The sequence below is a fragment of the Leguminivora glycinivorella genome, chromosome 8, assembly GCF_023078275.1.
Source record: "Leguminivora glycinivorella isolate SPB_JAAS2020 chromosome 8, LegGlyc_1.1, whole genome shotgun sequence".
NCBI lineage: Eukaryota > Metazoa > Arthropoda > Insecta > Lepidoptera > Tortricidae > Leguminivora > Leguminivora glycinivorella.
The window spans coordinates 25,814,873-25,829,698 of NC_062978.1; the positions used below are offsets into that span (position 1 = coordinate 25,814,873).

General features: G+C 38.2%; 1 protein-coding gene across 2 annotated transcripts in view; it reads left to right on the plus strand.

Moving 5' to 3' along the window:
- LOC125228688 (heparan-alpha-glucosaminide N-acetyltransferase) overlaps positions 1-14,826 on the plus strand; it is a 43,974-nt gene that overhangs the window by 14,279 nt on the left and 14,869 nt on the right. The gene's annotated exons all lie outside the window — the stretch shown is intronic.

Consider the following 14,826-nt stretch of genomic DNA (forward strand, 5'->3'; position numbering starts at 1 on the left):
CTATCGCTCTTGCGTACTGGCGCGACGAGCCAGACTACCTTTCGCGGCGTTTCGTTTTCGTTTCACGTCATAGAATTGCCATTCGGCTACGGGGCCAGGGTGGCTAGCCGAATGGCACAATCGCTCACGAAACGCTCACGAAACGAAGCGCTAGTAGATATCTATCTCTATCGCGCTTGCGTATTGGCGCGACAGAGCCAGCGGCGTATCGCTTTCGTTTGGCTTCGGAGAAATGCCATTCGGCTACGAGGCCTGTAGTGTCAGTATATACCTACAGTACCCAGTAGACCAAATAAAGTGTTGAACTTTATTATTCATTTCACCAACATTGCATAATTTTCATAAATCGAATCACTTTATCGGAAACCCTTGACATACAATTTACTGTCGTAATGTCCTTGCTTCTCCCTTTATTATCTTGTAAAGTGTCCGTACGATCATCCTTTATCTTACGAGACGCCTTGTTTATCACAGACGGCCTCCTTCATAATCGACACCTTGATCGATTTTAATCAGGTTAAAGGATTTCGAAAATATACAATAGGGATGACGACTACATAAAAAAAATGGTATTCAGTGGCGGCTGGTGAAAATTTCTGCTAGGCAACACTGAGCAAAAAGAAACCAATCTTAACATTAGGTACTTTACTAGTAATCAATTTTAGGCAAAAATTTAGTCCGTCAGTTAGATCGTCCAAAAATACTGAACACATATTTTTCGCATTTTCTAATTAATGAAAAAATACAAAGATATAGAGCATCAAAGTTCCGGAGTGCGGGCTTGTGACGTCACTTCTAAGTAAAAATTGTACCTAGGCGTGACGTCACGCGAAACTTCAACGCGCTGTACCTTCGTTATTTTTCATTTACGAGAAAAAAGAAAAAATACGTGTCTAAAATTCTTTGATAATCTAACTGACGGACTAATTAGTTTTTTTAGTCGTCTCGCCTATTATGCAATCGGTCACTTTCTGTGACCGCAACGCTCGCCGTCGGGAGAGTGTTCGATCCTCCGCCTCACACTCTACTATTTGCATTTTCAGAATTTGGTTCCCCCCCAATTAGCGTAAGTTGTTAACAAACATTAACTCGCTGTCAGTTTTGTGACAATTAAGCATAAAATCTGTCTAAAAAATAACTTTTTTTATATTCTGAATGCAGATTATCGCTAAGAGTTTATGTAAAGAGTACTATCGTACAATATGGCCACTCCCGCTCCCCGCTGAAAGTGCCGCCCACCCGCTCTCGGTTACCTCACAGTTACCGCCTGTCAAAAAACCGATCAGTCGACCTGTAATGTTTCACTCACTCACGCGTGGTACGTGTTCACCTACACGAGGTGAGACTGTGTGCGTAATAGGTTAGACCTCTTTTTGACCCCCGACGTAAAAACGACGGGGTGTTATAAGTTTGACGTGTCTGTCTGTGTGTGTGTCTGTCTGTCTGTGTGTATCTGTCTGTGGCATCGTAGCTCCCGAACGGATGAACCGATTTGGATTTAGTTTTTTTTTGTCTGAAAGCTGAGTTAGTCGCTCGTGTTCTTAGCTCTGCAATTCCCGAAAAGTTTGTACATTTGGATCACGTTCTACCTGTCCTAAGTTGATTGTATGAAACTTTCCTTTTTTGTTACCGGAAATGTATAGAAATCTGGTAACAAAAAAGGAAGGTTTCATACAAACTACATAGGACATTTTGGGAAACCTAGTGGATCTTGCTCAGCATCATGGACTCTATCAGTCTACCAATTTTTATCCAAATCGAAGACGTGATCCAAATGTACAAACTTATCGGGAATTGCTGAGCTATGTTTCATGAAAATCGGTCTATTGTGTCGCGGTCGGGGGTTTTTTCAAAATGTTAATTTTGTGTCCGAGCCCGTCCGAGGTGTGCCGCAACTCTCGCCGAGAGAGTGTCCGATCTAACTCCTTAGAACAAAAGCCGCCAAACCAAATGGCAATATGTATGTGGTGGCTAATTTAAATCTCAGTACCTACCTAATTTGTATAAACCATCACCGGTCTATTATACGCTCGTGACACCGCATACATGCATTTCATGGTAATTTCATTATAGCTAGAGACAGTATTGTAATAAAAACTATATATGGATATGGCCAAGTGGCTGGAAGTCCAGGTTGCGAACAGCGCCATCTAGTTTTAAGCCTAAAAGGCCCATACATTTCAGGGGTACGCTTTTTTGCATGGGCGTTGTCTGTTCCGGTATTATATGGTCCTTGCTCGCTACTATTGAAACTGACTATTTATTTTAATACTTACCTGTAAGTAAGATAATTGATTACATGAAACTAAGACCAGGGGGCCAATTTTTGAAACTCAGCCATTCGATTTCGTGAAATTCGTTCAATAATATCTCCACTACTAGCGATTTAAATTCTACTAAGTAACGGAATCGAAAACGAGTGGTCATTACCACTTGTTTTAAAATTACTAGCTGTCCTTTTTCGAAACTAGCATTCCGTCGTTTTCCACAGACTTTCGAACGGAATACTTCCCGATTCGCCGGATTCCTGTTTTGCCGGATTCTTGTTTCGTCGGATTCTTATTTCGCCAGGTTTTTTTGATTAAGAAATACTATAGAAATATCGCGGCTTTACCTATCTATTAAATAAAATGCAGACACTTCGTTACATTAATAAAAAATATTCTCTGATTACTTTATCGTTTTTATCCAAAGTAATTGAAGTTGAGCACAAAAGCCTGTTCGAACACCGAAAATTTCTTGAACCACTTTTATTTTCTTTTTCGAAATTATATTTAAATCCTCCCCGTAGTAAAATACTCTTAGGACGCCTTTTACTATCGATAAATACTATCTTGTTAGTTTCGTCAGTTTCCATTTTCAATCAAAATTTGTATTGAATGCGTATAAGTTTATTTTCCCCTCACTAGCTCGGAAACACGTGTTTTGTCCTTTAATACCAGCGGGTAAAAACGCATTTTATCCACTAGTGGGTAAAGTAATTTGACCTTGAATAAAGTCAAATTAACTGCTTTAAAATTGATAAACGTGAGTGAATCTAGTGATGACGATGTTTTACCACCTGTGGAACTACTGGAAGCAGTGATAAACGCATTTTTTGCGTTGTATTAGTTTCCTCGCTATAGTGAGGGGAAAAGTTTTGTGTTACACTCGGGTGCAAATGTATTTTACTTCTCGTGTGTTAAAAAACTCGCAAGTTCAGGATTCTATTCTCGAACCACTCGCTTCGCTCGTGGTTCAACTATAGAATCCTTTCACTTGCTCGTTTTTCAATTCCACACTCGGCGTTAAAATACAACTTTGCCCCCTTGTATAACAAATAACTATTAACGTACCTATTTTGCTTCACCAAGACATTGAAAAGAAATGACATGAAAACAAATGAATATGAATCTTAGACAACGAGGTAAGTATTTAATTAGTGTCCAAGTGGCCAGTACTTCAGGTTGTAAACATGTACATTGGTCGCAAGAATCCAAATATCATTTACTTGAGGTTTTAAGTACAGAGTCTACGTGCTTTAACTTAACCTGGTTACGAATCTCCGGTTTCGTGCGAGGCCGAAGGGGTTAAGCGTAAGATGAATAAATCGTTGCGAATTAAAAGACGCTTTTCTCCCATTACAACTTCATAAGTTTAAGAAGTTCTTATTCGCAACTAATTTCCGGTAATAAATAGTACATTACATCAGAGGCCGGGAAAATGAGGATTTCCGGCCAAGTGGGTATATACGGCCGAGCGAGCGTGCGAGCGAGGCCGGATAGGGATACGAGGCCGGGAATCCGTTTTCACGCCGAGGCATGTATAGTGCTTTTCTCAAACATACAATGAAATAAAAAAAAATGCTCTAAAGGACAATATTTTATAAAAAAAAAAGTTACTTTGCAGGCCTAGGCCTGAAAAATAATATGAAATCCCTTTACAGTCCTCTCGAGTTGTTGCGCCCAAAAAGCGATACTTCCCAGCCCATTTTAAGGAACGTAAAGACAATATTTCATTGCATGTTTGAGAAAAAAAGTTATCTTGATTCTCAACTGGTTGTTAACAAAAAATAAACATTCTTTATTTACACCTGGTTGCGAATCGCAGTTGAGAAAACGGCCGGAAGCAGATCAATTCATACAATAAGAAAATATAACCACATGTTTCCTTTACCTGGGTGATTTTATTGTATATTAATATTTCCGACGAAACAAGAATCTGACTAAACAAGAATACGACGAAACAAGAATCCGGCAAAACAGGAATCCGGCGAATCGGGAAGTATTCTTCGAACGGCGAATTCGTGCATTCGAAATTCAAAAATCGATCTCATGATCTGCACCTGCAACAATGATGAACTCATTCATAAAATATGAAGTCTATTATTGAGCAGTTCTAAAAAAGTTTGTATATAGCCACGGGGCACGTCAGCAAATTTTAATTGATCCTATTTTGTTACCAACATTTAGTAATATAAGTCGGTTTCCGTAAGATATAATATATACAGGATATTTGTTATAATTAAGAAAATATAGTTACTAGAACCCTAATAATGACGACTGATGAACTTACTAAAATTTAAATTCATCAAAAAAAAACTCGGTAACAAAATAGGAATAAAAAAAAATTACTTTTTCCTTACATTTGTAGAAACTTTTTGAGAACTACTGTATTACAGTCTATATTGTTTATCAGTCTCTTATCAAAGTGAACGGCACATTAGTCTGACAGATGGCACTGCAAAACTTCCTATATTAAAAGGGTATTAAAGTTCATTAACGAGCCACGAGGGTTGGCAGGATTCAAGCATGCTTGCGCGCGTTTATGCAATATTCTTCTTTTTGAATTTTTGCTGCTTGAGCCTGGCTATTCCACTCCATTATACATTACGATACAGGTGCGGAATGAGTGGTCAGAAAGTATACGGCAAAAGGGAGTTTCAAATCGGCAAGAGTGGAATTCTCTCTTCCTACGTGTATCCTATACAGGGTGGCTTATTCAAATCGATCAGTATGGGAATCGAACGTAAAAGTCTCTATGAAACATTATGTCTAAAATTAATAAAATGCATTGTTTCCACATAATTTAATATATTTTAGTAGATGTTCTAAGTGACCACCGTTACAATAATTATTCAAGATGAACATCTACTTTTTTTTTTCAAATGTATGAATGCAGTTTTTCTTTGTATTAAAATTGATGACAAGGTTCCTAGGATCAGATCTTCGCATGTCTTATAGTTTTAGTTATACTGTCCCATACTGACCGATTTGAATGAACCAACCTCTATATGACGCTTTACAGCCTACACCTATGCTCCTTTGAAGATAAATAAATAAATATAAAAATAAATATTATAGGACATTCTTACACAGATTGACTGAGGCCCACGGTAAGCTCAAGAAGGCTTGTGTTGTGGGTACTCAGACAACGATATATATAATATATAAATACTTATATACATAGAAAACATCCATGACTCAGGAACAAATATCTGTGATCATCACACAAATAAATGCCCTTACCGGGATACGAACCCGGGACCGCGGCGTAGCAGGCAGGGTCACTTCCGACTGCGCCAGACCGGTCGTCAAGAAGATTCGACATGACATGTAATATATGTACTACTTTGTGAACTAGTGCGGAAAAAATAGTGCTTTGCGTCCCTCCGCGCGGAAGAAGTGAAACTTCGTAATGTGGAAATGAAAATAGGAAGGGATATTTCAAAATTCGAGTTGGCAACACTGAGCGTTAAGACGATACGGTAGGGGTCAATTCTCCATGCAAACGCTCTCGAGTATTTCCTCCCTGGTTTTTGAAGATAGAGCAATGATTTTTTCAGCATAGATTGTTATTATTTTTATGTGTATCGGACCGTTTTGATATTTTTGATATTCTGCTTTTTAAAGACTCTAGAGATAATCAAAAATTTCCAAAAACGGCCTTTTTCATTGTGGCGCAAAAAAAGGTGTGATACTCAAGATTGGTAACAACTAACCAAAAAGGCTAAACGGTCCGACATAGATTATTTCATTGTTATTCAGATTCTTAAACTTCGTTCCGATTGATTAAGTTTTGAAGGAGAAAAGAGTCGAGAGCGGAACCTCGAATTTAAAGATTTTTTTGAAATATCTTTTGACTGAGTTGTTCTTAATGGATAATTTTTTTTCGATAAATCTAGTTAATAACACTTGTATATTTAACTAAAATTCCTAAGTTGAAAGGCTTCTTTCCATTTTAGCATTTTCGCTACCGTATCCTCTTAAGTTGGTAGTCGCATTAGAAGTTTCACTTCAAAAAGCTCCATAATGTAGTCTGTAAACTTCTTTTTGGTTGATTTTAAACAGATTTAAGACAGAGAGTCTCTATTATGACCCACGCACCCTAGTGTGGGATAAATATACACCGTGTTTTTTTTTTGTTTTCCGTTAACTTCGACATCATCCGAAACCATCCTGTATATCAGTTTTTGTTATAGTCGAAAAAATTTTTTTTTCATTTCCATACATAATAAATGCATTAACTAGTGTGGGAGGAAAATTAAAGTCATTGTCATGAGTTTGACGGCACATGTCAAAAAAAATAACATTACGAAGAGGTAAGGGATGCCACACACGTGTTCAGAAATTAAATATTTTTTTTAATAATTAGATAACCGTAAGACCGTTTTCACATTATCCGATCCGATATCGGATGTCGGAAGGATTTCAATAGAAAAAATCCAAGATGGCGCCTGTAATGTATGGGATATCGGTCCGACATCCGATATCGGATCGGGTAATGTGAAAACGCACTAAGAGTTAAGAGGCTAGTTTCTTAGAGAAATTGATTGTATTTTAACTAAAGAATCTTCCCTTAACGTTAACGGAATTCAATAAAAACAGGTTGTATAGTTAGACTACTATCCGATTAATTCACCCATGTTCCCATTGTTAGTATTTCGTAATGTCGAATATTTGCATACGATTACCTTAAAGGGAAGTGACGCTCTGAATACATTCTCATGGCTGATCTTTGAATAGAAAGTCAGATGGTTATGGTATGGAGTGAGATTATGCCAATGAGGTAACATATGCAATTTACGTAATGTATTAAATGTTTATTTAGAATATTAATAGGTTTTTAGTTATTCAAATTGAGGTATAAAAAATCGATAGGTTGTAGGCGTCACATGTACAGTCAGAGAGAAATGTGGACCCTCTTGTATGAAAGTTTGTATGCAAGGGGGTCTACCTTTTCCCTGCAGCTGACCGTACTTTCGTCTTCTTAAATGAACCGAGATTGCGAAACTATTCTCTATACAGTGAATAGTACATATGTAGTAATATACAGCAAATAGTAAGTATAAACTAATACTAGTTTGACAGCTATCCCTCACATTAGTAGTACTCGCGCCTAAGATGGCCCGGTTTTTAAAATTCCCAATTTAACATTTCAATCTTTTGTAAATGTCAATGAGATCAAATGTGAGTCCATATTCTCAAATCCGCAACGTAGGCTTCGTCAACTGAATACAAAATCCGTTATTAGCTACAAGCTTCGTCAAAAAGTAAGACAATGGAAAATCCGCAACATGCATCGTCAATAAACTAAACCTAAAAGTACATACTAAAAAAAAAAAACACACACACACACACCTACAACTCAAAAACACCCTGCAAGTCGCCACCAACAGGCAGCGTGCCCAAAAGGCTGGCCGCATTGCCTCGCTGAATGGCGATGCTTATTCTCTGAGCAAAATACTGGCCAGCCCTTTTGTCACCCGTCACATCTACCAAACGAGACGCCAAATCTTTATAGAGGCGCCGAGCCCCGGGCCCCCAAGGTCCCATCGTTTCGACCGCAAACGCCTCAAAAATATACCCACTGCCCAGCGTATCGTACTTGCGACGTGAATGTGAGTGTGTTTAGTAAAACGTCCCACTTTGTCGGTTACCATTAAGGCGAGATTTACTTGTAAGTACATATCTATATATGAATAAATTGACAAACCGGCTTTATAGCAATCGATAAAGTGGGACGTTTTCCCGTGCACATTCACAAATTGTGTGTCCAAATTGTGGGTCACTCCCTGTTCGTTGGTAAAGCCTGATCAGAAATATATGACTACGCGCCATCTTGCGGAATTTGATTAGAACTATTTTCTTCATACTAAACTGAACTGTTACCCCATACATCAGCATTCAGCGCCCTCCTGACAGTAGTCATATATTTCTGATTTTACTATATTGAAACAAAACTGCAAATTATTGAAAATAAGAAAAAAATATTACGATGGGCTATCTTTAGGCGTCAGTTGCTTACGCCGTGTCTTGCGTGGGCGACGGTCGTGCGACCGTTGCGCGACCGTCGCCGTCGCGTCTCATACTTCCATATCGATAAGGTTTGATTTCGTATGCATCGCATCGCCGTCGCGCGACCATCGCGCGACCGTCGCCCACGCAAGCCACGGCGTTAGTAGAATATTTGTACTATCATCTAAACTTATCGAATAGATACATTTTATTTAAAGTGAAACACAAGTGTACTCCTTTAAGTGGTAAGAGTACCTACAGTAAGGTATATTTAGAATCAGATCGTAAGTAACTTTCTTGATGGCCATGTAAGCTTGAAGCTTGTAAGTGTGTTTAAATATAGGTCTCATTCTGGAACTATAAATCATGTGAAGTGTAAGTTTCTACAGTCAGCAGCATTGCTAACTAAGCGGACGATCTGTATACAACAATTTACATTTATTTATTTTATTTATTTATTTATTTATTTAATAAGTTTACACGGCATTACAGCATAAACACCAATACACCGAATAAACTAACATAGACAAAAAATACAATTTACAAAAAAGTATTATAACGACACACAATTACTTAAAAATATCATACACCGACCGTGGAAGGCCTATCATCCATCGTCTCGCAATACCTCAGACACTCAAGATACACTGTCTTCCATCTCCATGCAAACAAATCGCAATCAGGTGCTGACGTCAGTAGCGCATTGAGAAGTGTCAAAGCTCGAGGAAGCGGTGAGTTTTTGCGTGACACTGTGCGCGCTATCGGCACCGCCAACAGCGGGCGCACACGCGGTCTCAGACTAATTCTGGGAATATCAGGAACATACAATCTGAGAACGCAATTTACCAGATCTGGGCAGTCTGATTCACCCCGCAGCATCCGACAAACGGTGACTAACAGGTTGCAGTTACGCCTTACCTCCAGAGAATTATAACCGAGTGCTCCCAGCAAGAACTTCGTTGGGTATAGAAACGGGTAATAGCCATAGACTTTCTTGTAAAGAAATCTGAGAAAGGCCTTTTGGATCTTCTCTAGAAGTAAGACGTAAGTCGACTCATAGGGGATCCACACAATTGACGAGGTCTCCAGCTTGCTTCTGACCAGTGAATTGAAAACAAGCTTTATGGCCCCAACATCTTCGAACTCCTTAACATTGCGGATCACGAAGCCCAATCTTTGAAAACAGCTACGAGCTAGCTCACGTATATGATCGTACATACAACTGTTGTACTGTGAATATAAAGATAAAGTCCTATGACACGAGAGTAGGGATGACGACTACATAAAAAAATGGCATTCTGTTTAGTCCGTCAGATAGACCGTCCAAAATTAAAATACTGAAAACATATTTTTTGTTTCATGTAATTAAGGAAAAAATTGCACTGAAACTTAGTATTCATGTGCTCTGCCTACCCCTTTATGGGATACAGGCGTGATTATATGTATGTGTATGTAATGAAAAAATACAAAGATATAGAGCATAAAAGTTCCGGAGTGGGGGCTTGTGATGTCACTTTTAAGTAAAAATTGTACCAAGGCGTGACGTGACATCACGCGAAACTTCAACGCACTGTAGGTACCGTCGTCATTTTTCGTTTACGATAAATAAGAAAAAATATGTTTCTAAATTTTTTTGATACTCTAACTGACGGAATAAATAGTTTTTTAGTCGTCTCGCCTATTGGATGAGAAATGAGCCTGAAGAAAACACCCACAGACTTAGATGAAACTAAACCATTATGCACTCAGAATGAAAAGACCTTCGCTAGTTTCGTTCAAAAATTAACAAAAAATATATCATAGGACATTATTATATAAATAGACTAAGTCCCACGGTAAACTAAAATATTCTAGGCACTTAACAGTAATAAAAAATAGTAACCGCAATTTAGTATGAAGCATACGTAGATAGTCTAAGAGACACTTTCGCTGGCATTAGTTCCGCCAGATTTTTCCCATTTCCACGACCTTTGGTGCGTGACAACTACCACAGATTATAAAACCGCAAACACCACAGACTATGCGGAGTGAAAATAATATGGGACCCTCGGCGAACCTTTTAGTTTGTTACTGTTGTTCTATGAAGTTTTGTAACTGTAAAATGTATTCTTAAAAGAACCTACTTAATAGGTAATTTGTAGGTAGGTACAGGGCCGGATTAAGGGTAGAGCGAGTGGAGCGGCCGCTCTAGGCGCCACATGGCAAGGGGGCGCCAAAATCGAGAATGTGGAAAAATCCATACAAAAAATTATACGCTGCGTGGGCGCGCACCTATCACAAAATGGCCAGAGGAGTCGGATATGATTCCACCTATTGAAAATCTAGATTTGTAATTCAGATTAAGTGGAAAGTTGCACAACATTGCCATTCATAAGGGCGCTGATGCTAGGGCGCCGTAAAAGGAGGATTCTAGCCCTTGACGAACCACGTTGTTGTGCGGCGAACGGTAAAGTTACGTCGCTATCCAAATGCAAAAATATGAGTCTACCCGATAGTCCAAAGCGGAGTTCCTCATAAAGCCAAAGGCGCAAAACGTCTCAGAGGGGCGCAATTTTGTGAGTCACAGCAGATGGTGAGCGAATTTCAAAGCACTCAGATCACTTAGTGGCAAAATACTGAAATGGGCATCCCCACGGTGACGATCGAGTCCGCAGTGAATCTCTTAATTAACTCTTAGTATTATAAAAATAATAGTGATGGCGAAATATAAGGCCTAAAAGGAACATAGGCGCCCTGTGAAGTCAAAATACCCCAAAATATGTCAAAGACCGCAGCTCTGCAGACTATAAAAGCTTGAAAGTTCGCGAATTCCACGCTGGCGGGGAATAATTAATTGAGTCAATAGAAAAAAAAATCGCGCTCGCTTCGCTCGCGGTAATACTGTTTATAATTATCTTCTCTTTTAGTTAGGACAAATTCCGAATCTGCTTTCCTGACTTGGCCACTATAGTGCTCCATTTTGCTTGTTATTTCACACGTAACTATACTAGGGTGCGACTACGAAAGTTCAAGCATTTGTCCCTTTTGCACTCTGTATGATGAAATCCATAAATTCTGTATTGCGTTAATCTTCAAATTACAGCATTACTATGAAAAAAATTTCGCGCTCGCTACGCTCGCGATTTATTTTCCTACGTAGTGAGACTTCTTCCCAAGGGCGCCGAAACTCAAACTCGCTCTACCCTGATCGAGTGCACGGGCCGGCGCTGGGTAGGTACTCAATAATGTATATTATTTTAAATAATCTTATTATGTCATTGAAGTGGAAATGGGCAGGCCACGTATCACGTATTAGAGACCTAAGATGGACGAAAATTCTGACAAAGTGGAAAGGCCCGTCAGGGAAAAGAAAACAGGCACGACCTTGCGCAAGATGGGAAGACGAGATCATAAAAACAGCAGGAAGAAACTGGCTACAAACAGCCCAAATAATGGAAGACTGGCTAACTTTGGAGGAGGCCTTTACCTGCAGAGGGGTTCTTGCAAAACCAATTTAAAAAGATAAATAATAATAGAAATAAATAGGTACCTATATAGTTTTTTTTAAGTAAAAATTTAGTCACTTGTATGCAACAAATAAAAGGCTTTTTTATTTTTATTTTTTATTTATTTATTATTTTAAATTAGAAACTTTGAACTTCACCGTTGTATTTTTTAGTTATCGTAGGTATCTTAATTACTACATTAATAATAATCGTTCGATTATTCTATAATTAGGTCGTTCTACTACGTTACTAGTTCCACCTGATATTTTTCTAAACATACTGTAAATGAGAAGTTATAATTATATCGAATTCTCCAGTTAATAAACCCATTTTTAACCCATATTCATGTAAATTCTACATCTACTGAGAATTAAAAAAATATTTTCGGGAAATAATATATTACACCAACCACAAAATATATGTAGAATCTTGAGAAGAATTCTTAGAAATAATTTAGGTAGTAATATTTACTATCGCCAAATGTCATAGGTCTGTCTCAACAATTTTAAGATATTTCCCAGAAGGTGCCTGATCAACTTCCATCCTGTATGACCAAGCTACCACAGATTATAAGCCAAGTTATAATTTTATTACTCAATGACATTGTCAATTACTACGCTTTCTACTGGTCGTTTTATTGCCAATTAAGTTACGTGATTGGGCGAATTTATTGTTATATTAAGTGGAATTATTATTTATTTATTTATACTATTGCTCTGGACATTTATACACATTTCGTTACTACTTTGATGAAAACTTGTGTCATATTCTGTCAATGAAAAAAAAATGTTTTAATTATGTATGATGTATGGGATGCATATATTAGACTATACATAGAGTAACTACGTTTTAACTTTGAGTAGCAATGTGAGATACGAGATTTTTTCAAAGTAGTGACGATTTCTAATTTCTTTTGTCTGAATCTGTTATGGTTAAAGTACCGTGGCATGGTATGGTAAATGTAACTGATCCATTTTTTCTATGTTTTACAATGTTTGCATTATTAAATAGAGTGTCCGTCCACTGGTTATAATTATATAGTAGGCATGTTCAGTGGATACATGTAGAACTCAACATCATAATGGAAAAAATGATCAGTTACAATTTCCCCCTATGTCGAGATTTGCCTGCTGTACCTTATACTGTCACATTTTGGCGGTTCAAAAACTTCCATACAAAATAGGTATTACGAGTGCCGTTAAATGCTGTTAATTGCCTACCCTACCTAACATTGCCTGGCTCAAAAAATAGTGATTTACTTATTGCCGAAAAGCCGTTTATAATGCGCTATTTATAATGACGGTTACTGTTCTATCTCACAAGACTTCGATTTAAACACCTATTTTGATTAGACTACCATTTTAGACCCAGGCAGGTGTCGCGAGAGTTTAGTCGATCGGCCAAAAATCGCATTGTATGAAAAATTTCATGCATTTGGGATATTATGGTATGGGTATGTATGGGACAACGAATTAAGGTACCTATCTACTGGCTTACTAACACCTCACACCTCTAAATACATAATAGTTATTGAAAAATTACGCTATAGTCAAGTCAAACTTCCGCAATGAATATGACTCTTTGCCACTTATTATTCATTTATCACGTTGTTATGATCGTTTACCATGTAATAAATTGTAAAATGTATGAAACATCTCTATTTTATGGAGCAAGCGTATGTGCAAGATAGTAAAAGATAAAAGATTTACACACGCCACGTTCGTAGGGGAAACTAAGGTACCTAAGTTGAAAATGTAATAACACACATTTTCATCATGCTATCAATTGATGACCAGCGGGCGGGGCGTAGCACACTAGCGTGATAAACCTTATCATGCCCTATCGCACTTACAAATAGTGTGAAAATGACGGCCTGACGTGATAGCCTTTATCGTGCTACCATGCTCGCCAGTCTTTCCAGCCACCCTGTTAAAAACTTTCGGTGTCCTCATTACACCGTGTATAGTCCAAAACGCCCATAGACCCATTCTAGAGGCCATAGGCTCATATTAAATGCCGGCAACGTACCTGCAACCCTCCTGGTGTTTCGGGCAGAGCCTGCTTACCATCAGACGACCTGTTTACTAGTGTGCCTCCTATCGCATAAAAATACTTATGCGTATTTACTTACTCTACACTTTTGCTCCATTCGCAATGGCATTCACTTAAAACATTCACAATAAAAAGATATTTCTGACGTCACAAAGGATTGAAGTTCCTTGATTGTAAGGTCAATTGATATTCAACTCAAGTCTCAAGTACGGCCGTGTAAAAGGAAAACACATGCTTATAGTCAGCAATTCCATACATAACTACTTTATTTTCTTACAATACACGATGGTATCTATTGAATCCAATGTTTTTATTTATATGTTATCTTACTTATTGTTAAGACTTTCCTCTTCTTTTTGAATGGCACCATTTACCCCGTGTATAGTGACGTATTAAGAATGACTGTTCTCTCCCATTCCTCCTGTGGCTGTCTTAGAAGTCGACAGTGTGTAGGCGATGAGCTGGTAGTATGTCATTTCTGCAGCACGGCACGGCACGGCAAAAACTAAAAAAATTCAAAGGCGAAGTTCGAATTTGGCGCCCCTCCTGGAGTTGATGCCCGGGGCATGGGCCAAGGCTCGCTCCTCCGATTATACTATTCGGGCCTGCATTTCTATCACTGCAATATCACAATTTGGTTTCTTTCAACCCCTTAATTCCTAAAAAAACAGAAATCTGAGCAGTTTCATGTTATGCCTTTTACGTATATAGGCGTAAGTCACATACACTCACGGGGTATAGTATAGGATGCATGTAGTATAATCAAATGGATGTATCAGTTAGGACCACTTGCACCAGCCGCTTAACTCAAGGTTAGTGGGCTGTCAACTGTCAAATTCCATATAAAATTGTGGGTTAACCTTGTGTTAACTCTACATTTGCAAGTGACCCTTAGGTAAATAGTAGATAGTCCAAGCAAAAAGTTATTAATTAAAATTAATCCAAGTTTTAAATGACGCTCCAACGTTAATTTGCTCAACAAGGTCGTGCATAATAATAACTGCAAATTACCA